This window comes from Metopolophium dirhodum, chromosome 1, assembly GCF_019925205.1.
Source record: "Metopolophium dirhodum isolate CAU chromosome 1, ASM1992520v1, whole genome shotgun sequence".
NCBI classification, from domain to species: Eukaryota; Metazoa; Arthropoda; class Insecta; order Hemiptera; family Aphididae; genus Metopolophium; species Metopolophium dirhodum.
Window position 1 is genome coordinate 102,704,457 of NC_083560.1, and position 13,076 is coordinate 102,717,532.

Sequence of the window (13,076 nt, forward strand, 5' to 3'; positions counted from 1 at the left end):
TTTTTTTTCATTATAAGTCCATCATTAATCTTGTATTAATTAAGTTTTTTTTAAATAATATATTAAATTGTTATATAGACATTATAAGGTAACCTAACCCTAACCAGTTAACCTAACCCTCATATATATTATACATATTATATGCACTTAAGAATGTTACAATAATGAAATTATTCAGTGTAACTATGTGGGTGTTATATTATACTACAGAGTAAATATTTAGAAAAACAAAAGAGAAGAAAGCGCCAAATAATGACAAGAGGCCCTGTACCAAAAATATTTAAACTCTAATTCTTTTTAAATCCCGAGCGGAACGAGGAATGTATTGGTTTTAAAATGTGTTTTTTTTTCAGAGATCACGTTTCGGAGCAGAAAAATTGCTTCAATCTTATCATTGTAAGTGGTTTCTGGCAACAAATTTAATCTAGGAAGTTAAAAGTGGGAAAAAATCAGCTCTTTTCTTAATAATTGGAAAAATAAACGGGAATATATTTTACGCGACATCAATTTTTAAGGAAATTGATTTTGATTTTTTGTTAAAATTCCGAATGAAATAACCGCATGGACTTGAACCTTTAACATGATAAATATTAATTATAATGGGCACTGTGACATATTATTCAAAATATTTAGACTAATATTATGCTATAATCATACAACGAGCATGTTTACACCGTTCTACGGCAAACAGTATTGAGTTATAAGTTAAGAGCAATAATGTGTGATATAATATTATAATAATTAATGCTATACGTAGTTGATATATGCGATAATACCTATACTATATGTACTATACTTAAAAATACTATAAAAATTAATTCATCCAATACAATTGAAATAATAATAAAAATAATAATGAGAAGCAGAATCTGATCCTCTAATCTCCTTTACTTAGCATCGTTTTTCGTATACAATGATTTATCATTAAATTAAAATTCATCACATTCATTACAGTGACCTACTCAATGACAAGGTACACTTGAGACGTACAGTTGACTGCAATTCGAGTTTCCCGGTTTCTTATACAACAATATGTACTTCAGATTTTTATTTTTGGTTTCATTATAGTTAAACGTTTTAAATATTTGAAATAAAACATCCTTATAAATTAAATTGAATTCCTTGTTCAAATAATTCGTATACCTATATAGCAACTAGATTTATTTTGATATCACATCAAAATTATTAATTCTCGTTAAGTTGATAAAAAAAGAAAACTTTTTCATGAGTTTACCAAAAGATGAAAATTATGTTTTTTCCATTATTATACGCCATAAACAATATTTAGAAGAAAGAAAAGTCAACTTTTTGTGTGTCATAATAATTTCTTTAGAAATTATAAACTGTACATTCGCCATTTGGCATTTCAGTGAAGTCCCAGATTTATATTGGATAAAAACTTTACTGGCAAAATGTTGGATGTATAAAAATATTTTTATAAAAACATGTATTTTAAGATAAACAATTGTGAACAATATCGATAGCCTTAGAATGTAGTTGTTATTTGAAAATCTGTAAGTTTCCCTTTCATTATTCAAATCCGTTAATCTCGATCTCAAGTTTAGTTTACTAATTACTACAATTTTTTTAAAAGTTTTTGGCACAGCGAAATAATTTAATTAACCAAAGATAATGGCTGTAGACTGTATAGTAAAATAACTCAAAATAAAAATGCTTTGTAAAAATATAGGTATCGTGTGTAATGCAGTCGTTAAAAAAATTAAGGAAACATTAACGAAAATGTAAAATAAAAGTAGGTAGGTACCTACAAACAAAAAGCTTATAACACATAATGTAACTTTAATAAAAACAGACATCATACATGCGAGGCAAAAGTTTTAAATTGGATTTTATATTCGCATGAATAAATAAAAAACCAAAACAATGAGACGGTTTCGATTGTGTAATTATACTCATCATCTGCACTCATTTCGAATATTGTAAACGATAAACAATTTTTAGGTCGTAGGTACCTTTCATATTTTGTATATTTTATAGAAACACGAAACATATTATTCTTATTGCATTTCGTACCCGTAGGTAGGTACTAAAGAAACTACAATATTTTAAATAAATTGGAAATGTATCCGATGTAGCTCATTGCTCCCATTGGAACTTAATGAAACATAACTGCACAATAGCATTGTGTATTATATAGGTAAATGCATTTTTTATTTCGTTGTAAATATTATTATATGAAATAAGATTTTATGCATAGATAAGACGTATAATAATATAGTACAATAATATTATGTTTGTACTAAAAAAAAAAAATGATATTACAAACTTTTTATAATAACATCATTGTACTGCTTCTGTTCCAATCTGTAGATGTCTGATCAAGTTTCGTAAAATCACAAAATGTACAACATTATATTATTATAGTTTAGAGGTAGGTACCTACTATATCAATATCAGCTACCCATTGTAGTATGTGCGGTGGCTGTGTGATGCGATTGTTCGACTGTTAAAAGTATATTATTTCGTAATAATAATATGTTCCTTGAAGATTCGCGGGAAAGTTGATTTTTTTTACTCGCTTATCGATTTGACGCACATAACCGATTTGTGCTGCAAACGGAAAACGACAACATTGCCTACTTACAGGATGCAACTGCTGCATCGCTGGCCTATGTGTTATGTAAGTTTACAACTATAGCAGAAAACAAGGTCACGCATAATAATATCTATAATATCGGGCGATTCATTAGACACTTGTTATTTCAAAAGCTATGCTCAATTTTTTGAAAATATTGTTTTTACATAATTTAAAGTCGTTAAAAAAACATTTTTTTTTTTGTCTATTTTTATATCGTTATTTTTTTAATTTTGTTACTTTTTGTTGTAACAATGCGTGCATTTTTAATTCCTTATTCCAAAACAGAATATTTGTTACTGTACAAAAATCACATTTTGGACGAGTACCTATACTAGCTATGTAAGTTTATCTTAAAAAAAATTTGGGTAGTTTGAGACGTTATATTTGTTTTTAAAATTGTTATTATCTCACATTCTATTCGTCAACGTCTCCCACCGCGACGGTCTGCGCCCTTCTTTGTCGGTCGTATAATTTTATATATTAGATACATTAAAAGGGGTAGGTGGATCGCGCGAAATGAGTTTTAATGACTGGGCGACGTAGGTACATAAAACCTATGATAATTAATACGGATTTCATTCGAACTCGTGTACAAATGTCGTTAGGCCGGATACGAGGCCATAACAGGGCAGGTTTACTTCGGGTGGTTATGATAGGAGACGCCGTTAAAACTCTAACGAACAAAACTGCAGATACTTCGCCGTATATACTAATGAATATTATTATTGTCTATTATAGTTAGGAGGGACACCGCGCGTACCATTAATAAAATAATATTATATAATAATACAATATTACAGTGGCGCCGTTCCGTTCGTCAGTAAGTAATCACGCAACTATTATATTATACGCTTATAATTAGGGCTGAGGTTTTAATGACCTAAAAAATCATAAAAATAATACCATAAACAAGTATACTCAAATGTCTTAAATTTTTTGAGAAAAAAATTACATTGCATCAAAATTCCACCCCTACTCAAGCAAACCCGGTGGCTTATTTCGGGTACGTTTAGGCCACCTACACGTTTTTGCCATCATAACCGAAACATATATACGTATTGAAGGTTGAAGACTATTTGCTGTTAGTGACGGATTTGTAGTGAGCGACATGAGCCGTGTACAACTACAGGGTTATAGACGACAATTTACAGCTTCGACTTGTGGTTGCAATTTTTTTTTACAACTCGTATGCAGTAAGCATTATTGAGATCAGCAGGTAAATAATTAAATTGGATCATAAACGACAAATTCAACTGTAGTCGCCATCAAATGAAATTATAATATGTCGTGTGCAGTTAACGACTGCTTAAGTTTTAGTGTGTAACTTTTCGTGGGTACTTATTTTTGTCTAAAAGTAAGTAAAAATATAGGAAGTAATTGTTAAAGTATTGAAAAAAATTAAAATCAAATACGTTTTTAACTACCATGTAACTAATATTGTACAAGACAATGTTATTTCTGTAAGTTAAAATGCGTTATTAATTCATGGAAAAATATTGTAATTCTATATAATTGTTGTTCTAACAAGGTTAGTTAACTAGTTAGGTACCAACAACAATTTAAAGTTTTAAAACAATGTCAAAACCATGTGTATTGGCTCTTCTGAAAAGTTTAGATTATTTAGAAAATTCGTCACTTACAGCCAAACATAACGATTTAACCGTCAAATCATACTGTAGGTACCACACAATTTGAAAACCCACAAGTTAGACGACCAGCACCAGCAGTATCATTTAAATCAAGGCGTGTTTTGTACATTTTGTATTTTGTAGTTTGTACGCTACACGCAGCTAAAGTTAACGATCTCATTTCCAAAGTATATGTTAAACATAATTTATTTCTTCATTTTCATTTATTATGTTTTATTCATTTTTTTATATCCATATGATTAATAATAATATACCAGTCATAGTCCTAATTTTACAATTATATTATGATTTATGAATAAAGTATTTGAGTAAATGTATTTTAATTAAACATTTTTTTTTCACAACTTTCACAATTTATTATACTTACTCGGGTAATTTAAAAACATCCAATACCTGATATAGGCATGTTAATTTAAAGTATATTCAGCATAATATTAATTTTTTACCTAGCTACTTTATAGTTGTAGAAAAAAATTGGGTTATACGGTTTTAACTTCAAATAATACCTACCAATGATCTACGTAGTTAAAATTGATATTTGTAAAAAAAGAACTTCTCTGAGCAGTCCAGTTAAATCTAACACTGTCCAACAGTAATTCAGTTGAGTTTAGTTTCGGTCAAATCTCTGCTTGACTGGTTCAGACCGGAACGCATATATTATACAAACGGTAAACTAGACTTAGGGTGGCTCTGAAGTGGCTCTGTTGTCGTCAGCATAATATTTGTTTTCTAAATAATATATTTACGCACGTACGTACGATAATAATTTAACTGCTTTGACGTGTTTTAATCTAATTAAATGCTCAGTACGCTGAAGTGTAATATTATTATAGTTATTATTAATAATTAAATACACTTAAATATATTTTGCCATACCATAATCGTACAATAATGCTTTATGAATTTTGTTTTCAAACTACTGAAGTAAATAAAGTTTTCGTAGAATATTTTAGAGAATTGCTTCAAAACTGTATCAAAATCCAAACACTTTTTGCTATTGTTTTCAAGTAGTGTGTTTATAGTGTTTGAACATAAGGAATATATGGTGATTCAAAAAGTATGATCATCCCCATTTTTTCTTTTTCCTAATTTAAAAGTTCACTACCTAAAATACCATATTTTAAAATACTTAGATTTTTCTTACCAATTAAGTAGTATCTTGTGATGGACGATGGTACCTATTTGCATAATATTATTCTTAATAAAATTGAGAATTGACCTTTATACAGTAAATTGTTGTGTACAAAAGTTTTTTTTGAAAATATCGATATTTCTAACTCAAAATATGAACGAGTAGTTTCTAATTAATTGAAATCTATTCACTAAATATAATAGTCCTTAAAAATAGTTTAGAGAAATAATATTATAAAAATTATGTAAATTTGGAACTATTATCAATACTAGATAATGTAATCAGGCAATTTATTGTTCTTAAAATATGTTTATAGAATAATATTATTTACTGTAATATTTTCAAATGATAACAGGCACCATATCTTTTGAATCCTTAACATTAGTACAATAAGTTAAATAACTTTGAAATTACTTGTCCGAATTTCGAATTGGATCCATCAATAAGTAAATACAAGACCTTCCTACTTAAAAATGTACTGTTGAAAAGAATGATTCTCATGTGAAATAAAGAAAGTTCGTATCTCCAGGACATTCCTTAGTGGTGTAAAAAAACCATGTATTTCAGAATATTGTCATAAAATGTACTTCAAAGTTCCAAAAATCTATGCTTGAATAAATTCATTGTTAAAAGAAAAATGGTGGTGCTTGGTAATAGCCGAGTAGTATAATTATCATAAATTGGCTGTTTAAATTTAATTTCATGAAACCAACCGAGACTGCATATTATAATTTTTTTTTTTTTTTAAACTATTTTTGTCCAGCATCGTGTTTAGCATATTATTTGAATAATAATTCTCAAGACCGCCGATTTCACTTAGCATAATATTTCGCATAGAGTACTCATATTTTTTTTTGATTATCGTTTTTGTTTTTTTCAAGAAAACCAACTTTTCAAAGAAGACGAAAATAATATCATGATGAACACACCGGCCGAGACACGATACCTACCTACATAATACTATATCGTAGGTATAAATTGGTTTTGCGCGCGTATAATACACCGACCTTTAATAACTTATCGTGAACATTATTAAACGCCACCTACGTAACATCCGATACAGATATTATTATAGTGCCGATAATATAAGAAATACGCGTCAAAATATTTCGATTGCTCTCATCACTGAATATTTCCCAATCGATATCTTTCGAAATATTTTTACTAGTACCAGATAACCGAGCATAGCTCGGGATCAGTTTCTAAAAAAATATATATTTGTTTGCCAATGTTAAAACTTACATTTAATTAAGAAAATAATTGTCTTTATGAAAAAATAACGAAGTTTGTCCATGCTTCGCTTCCGAGATTAATCAACGAAATGTTGATATTGATTCTTTTTCTTATTTTCTTATTTTATTTTTTTTGGAAAATTTAAACGTCAGCCACTATTGTTATACAAGTGAAATGTCTGTAATGTATTATTATGTATATACATATCGGACTAATAGTTATGTGCTGAAGACAATGCAACCGCGAAAATTCTGAAACCGTACGAAATCTTTTGAAGTCCCGTCGATTTGATTTTCCCTGTGTGCTTAAGATGTACGCAATTCCGTTTTGGGTGTCTAAGTGTTGAAAATGGCAGTTTACCGTCTGCTTGTGTAGGTACTATCATTATTATTATTATCAGTATGATTATTATTATCATTATCATTACTATTATTTTTATTAGTGCCTGGGAAGTAGGTACTATATTACCACCGTTGAGTTCGTTCTATCGTCGGACCAGGGACTGGAACCTTACCAAAAGGAACCAGTTTTGGAACCGGAATCCTTGGAATCTTGGGAACCGAAACCTCACAAAAACCCTTATATAAATTAATTTTAATACCGGAACCTCGCCGGAACCATTATTTAAATTAAATTAAAAACCAAAACTTTACCGGAACCGATACTTTTATTTTACAAATTTATATAATATATATATTATAGCTAACATAGCATAATAAAATTATCTGGTATTGGTTACATGTTAATGATATTTATGATGTTCTGATTTATATTTTTCAGAAGCTGTGCGCTGTTTTTAACACTGGCTTTTGATAAAACTATACTTGGCTGAAAAATTGCAACAACAGTTTTTATCAGACTTAAAAAGTTCAAACGATCGGAGTATAAATATGTATATAAAATTATAGTCGTGTGTACATTTAAATTAAACTGAGACATAAATAATTTACAAAACTTATAATGTCTTGTTAAAATCATTGTTGTTTACTGTAATACAAATTGTGCAAATTATGATTATTAGAAATATTTCATTTCTGTGTGGATATTTGCATAAGTATACTAAATCCATAATAATGTTTATTTTATGAGCACAATGCACAGTTGATTTTATTAGTTATTTCCTCTTTTAACATATTATATATCATAAAACACTGTAAACTCGGTAAAGCTCAGTGTGGTCCCGGTACGATTAACAATGCAAATTTAAACGTTTTTTTGAAAAGTCAAATAGGAGAACATTATGAATTATGGTTAAAAAAAAATGTTTGAATATTATTTATTGAATACTTAATGAACAAATTTGTCGTATTTTCTGACGATTAACGCTGGTAAGTCGACTGCACTACGCGTTTTCTCAGCACCATGCTCCGTGTAGCTAATTATTGTACAAATATTAGGCTAAAAAATCCACTATTCAACTTGTAGCCGTCCAATCAATCAGTTTTAATATTCTTGACGGGAAAAAGTTTCGAATCATTAAGATTCGAGCTTAAATGTCAGAGGCCATTTTTCATAATATAAGTTGGTATTAGTTAATTAATCATTTTCCTTTGCCAAAAACATTTTATTTTACTGTAAATGAAACAAAGAATTAATGCATATTTATTTTTACAATTTTCTAATTTTAGTAAGGGGTATGATGTAGTTTTGTTTATAAAGTAACAAAAAAAAAAAAAAAAATAACTATAAAACATTAATTAAACCCTGAATTTGGGGCATAATTTTTAATGTCATCATCTTAATAAATTATATTTTCTAAAATGACTGTAAAAACTAATTTATGCAAACTGACGTTCATCATTTGGTGCTCCACCCAAATTGTTGTGATAACATAAAATAACACAAAGCTATTTGAAAAAATAATTTTTTAAACACGCGTGCAGATATTTGTTTTGAAGATTGCTGTTGTATGGTATCTATATACTATATCGGTATTATAAATGCATTATTTTTGTATTTGTTTCGTAATCATTGAAACAATAATAACTTCAAAGCCATTTATTCCTGAACTTGATTTTGACTTTTAAAAAAATTTACTATTATCGTTTTATTTATTTCGATATGTCATAAGCTCTTAAATCTAGACGACATATATTTTAATTGAAAATTGATCTTAATATCATATTCTGATACAGAAGCACTTAAAGTTTGTAAGGCGATATTTATACTTGTACACTACTAATATTATATATATTATACTATATTATAGTTTACTATGGTAACACAAAAAGTAAGCTGATATCCACACAGAATCGTTTTTAAAATGCATTAATATAATGGTTTTACAATTTAGTGTATAATCTTAGAATTATGTTAAAGGCTTCGTGGGTGACACACCCAGATCAGTACGGCTAGCTTATCTGACTCGATACAATTTTGTTTTATAATATTCATATTTTTTTTCTGATTGTTTGCTTAAAACTTCAACTAGGTATATATTATTATAAGCGCCTACTATGTACCTATTAAATTAAGATGTAGTGTTTATCACGCGTTTTTTAAATGGTGATGTGTCTTGGTTATTGGTCATATTATTAATTTTTCAAATAAAAATATAATACTCGTTATTGATTAGGTATATAAACTTAAGGATTAGGTGTAATTTTAGACTCAACAATTACACGGTACGTATGTGGAATTAAGTATGACCGCAGTGTTTCGATTTTCTTACTTGTACAGTTATAGTTATACGTTATAATAATGTATTTTTGATTTCCAAGTGTATATTCCACATATTTTAATATTATAATATTATATTTACATTTCATAATATATATTTTTTGTATCTCAGTTAATTTAACTTTCGAACGGTTTGTTTATGGTTCATAAAAGTCTACTGGGAAATGAAGTAAGTAAATTGTATATTCTTTTGGCTCGTCCCAAAATACCGAAGAACAGACAAAGAATAAAACTTAATTAAATCTGCAAACAAACGAATTCATTTCGGTCAAAACTACAAAAGCAGAAAAAACTAATTTTCATCGCAAGGTGTTTATTAATTTAATAGTTTAGTACTACTAAACCACGGTATAATATTATAGTATACAAGGACGAAGGCGTAAAATACGTTCACAATTTAGAATGATATTTATTTGTTTGAGATCACTATGCTAATTAAACCTAGGAACTCGATACTTCCCCTAAATTTTTCCCGAAGAGCTGTACAAGTCTCTTAAATATTTTACTGTCCATTACGCTGTCTTGTGAATTTGGAATAAATGTTCGATACAACACTCACACATACCATATAATCGAGTACAGTGAAAATATTATCATCGTTATTCTTGTCTTGAAATTTGTTGTATTTGTGAACGGAAGTGTAATTCTTGGTTTATGACATGCGTGGTTCCGTTCACGTATCAGTGATTAATTAAAATGTGTTATTAGTTAATTAGAAAAATACCCAAATATTTAATTAAATTGTGAATTAAATTAAATTTGTACATAATATAAGGTAACATAATATTATATCAAACTATATAGAGCCAAATACTTTTTATTCATTTATACTTATTTATTATTTGGATCAATATAATATAATTACTTTTTCTGAACGAATATTCTGCTTTTACGATAAAAATAATATGTTTCGTTCCTTTGATATTTCTTTATTTCATGCTTGTATTAAGTCTCGTGTATCGCTAACGAGTTTTAACAACTCTGCTTCTACAACATCATAATTCGCTGGCCATGCGATAATAATGACCCGTTGAAACAACACATCAAAAACGCTCATAATAATAATGACGTCTAATGCATCTTACACTAATTTTGACCGTTTTTAATTGTCATCTATTATAAAACTGATTAATTTTCGTTCTGTCATCTTTATTAATAATATACTAATTGTTATTGTTTTTTTTTTTTTTACATAAATAGGTTATAATATTATAAATAATTACAATTATACAACAGCGAGCGCATTACCTAGGGCCGTAGATAACTTGCATCAAAATCTACACAAGATATTATATATACTACATGTGAACATTTGTACCGATATTTTTTAAATGCATTTATAATTTGCGACATCTAACATAGGTAGCAGCAAATATTAATTTAATTTTCACCAAAATTCAAATCGATTATTCTTTCGATAGTACCTACGTAGATGCACGTTTCGATACTAATTAAGTATAAAATATTGAAATATAATTTTAGCATAGATATTAGATTCTGAGTAATTACTTCACTAATCTATTCACATTGTTCTACGGTACGTTAGTATTGCAATTAAAAATACCTAATAACAATAACATACCTATGAAAATCAGGGCTTGCAAACTTTATATTTGACCAAAAACGATTGGAATTTGTAAATGTTATAATAACGGAAAACTGTAATCAAAAATAATTAAATGCCACAAAACAAAACGTAACGATTAACAAAATATATAATATATCATTAAACAAAACTTAACGCAAAACGTAATTTATAGAAAATCATTAAACGAAGAATAACGCAAAACATATTTTATAGAATATCATTGAACGAAAAATAACGCAAAACGAAATAATTTAAAATCTATTTATTTAAAAGGTCTATTGGTTTCGTAGAAACATTTATTTCATGCAAAAAATCTAAGAATTTATATAATATTATAATTTTCCGTAACCGGGCCAATTACCTACCCGCATAAGTTATTATTTATAAATTTAATAGGTATTAACACTATTTTAAGTAACGATAAACGCAAAACTTGAATAACGTTTTAATTCTAAATAACGAAAAACGCAAAAGTTGTGTAACGTTTTAATTGTAAGTAACATAAAACGGAATTTTTTTTCAAATGCCCTGACGAAAAACACATATTGTAATATTATAAAATAATTTCCCAATAATAATATAGTAAATGTATTTTTTTTTATCAAAACATAATAAAATAATAATAGCTGTGTAATAACATTATTACAACGGATCAGATGTCAAACTTTGTAACGATTACTAGATAAGGCGTAGAAAATCCCGAACATTTATTTTTGACATTGATTTTTGGGTCTTAATGTCTTGATGTCCTACCGACGAAATAATCAAATACTTGACAATCGACTGCTTAAATACTCACTTTAGTGCAAATTTCAATCACTATTTTCGACTACCTACTACCATGCCGCTACAAAATACTTCTTAGGTACCATTATTTTGATGTAAAGAACGAATAATAGTCCGACTACCTGCGGTGGTGTGAATACCATATCTTTATTTTGGTGTAAATTACAAATCTCCCCTAGCTAGTTGGGTCGAGCATCACCTGTTGCGTAGGTATTTATAATAATACGATTCGTAAACACACGTCGCAGTGAAACGACGTGAACTTCGAATTTTCTGATTTCGTTAACATGTGCTATAATATATCATAATAATATAGAATATTGTTCGCGCGTTTGTGTGATCGACGATCGCGGATTTTAAGCCACGGACATAGGTAATCACTACACCAGGAGATATATAGTAACGCCACGGTATATACCTTGGTGTTGCTGCAGGGGGACATGATTAATTATTATATTAAATCCAGCGAAATCTGCAATGAGAGGCACCCCCCCCCCCCCCACTTATATCTGCGGCGCAGTGTATGGGTGGTGAAATTCCACGTAAACACTGTGCATAATAAATATATTATAATAATAATAATAATTTGATGTTTTGCACAGGATTGCTCCTTGTGGACCGCGGGGCGTTTCGTGTACAATGCACATACATATAGTACATTATAATATTATATGATGTTTAGATTATCACGGTCTGGTCCGGAGACGGAATAACGGCTGGTAATTCGGTCTTCAAAACTGTGATGATTCGAAAGGGTGAAGGCAAACACAAATAAACCCGTGTCTGTATACACACTGCAGCGAGGCAAGTTAAAATACAAATAATGCAATAATCAGTGAAACGATGGTGGTGCAGGCGTCGTAGGTATTGTGAATCGGGGGCGTAGGTAACTCGATGACGGGGAGGACGACTCGTCGAAATCGCCTCTACCCGTTCCACCGCAGTCGTCTGGCCTTATTAATTATATTATTTATCACGGAGAACAGTTGCAAAATGGCGAAATACACTTTTGCATTTCGGTCGTACAGTTTAAAAAAAAAAAAAACGTAAAAAAACGTAGGAAACAATATTCGTGGCACGCACAGCGGATGACTCACAGCTTTTTCGAGCAAAATATACATAATAATATGTAGGTACCTAACTCGTGTACCTAAATTGTGCTGTGAAAGAATGAAATAGAAATAGTTTTTCGTTCTTCACGCAAAACCAATATTTTTTTTTTTATGTTTTTGCCGAAAAAAATATGCTCACAGACGAATTGTCAGGCCTAGACGTTTCGCAGCAGTTCGTGTGCAGCGCGGCGGCGTGTCTGTCCCTAAATTTTTCCTTAATCAAAGCCATACGACGACTGAAATCAGTCGTATAAATATAGTTTTCGACGACAGACTGCAATTATTTACGTTGTCGTAC

At 29.3% G+C, this 13,076-nt stretch overlaps 1 protein-coding gene across 3 annotated transcripts in view; it reads right to left on the minus strand.

Annotated features, from left to right (window-relative positions):
• LOC132935396 (pseudouridylate synthase RPUSD2-like) overlaps positions 1–13,076 on the minus strand; it is a 494,051-nt gene that overhangs the window by 52,049 nt on the left and 428,926 nt on the right. The gene's annotated exons all lie outside the window — the stretch shown is intronic.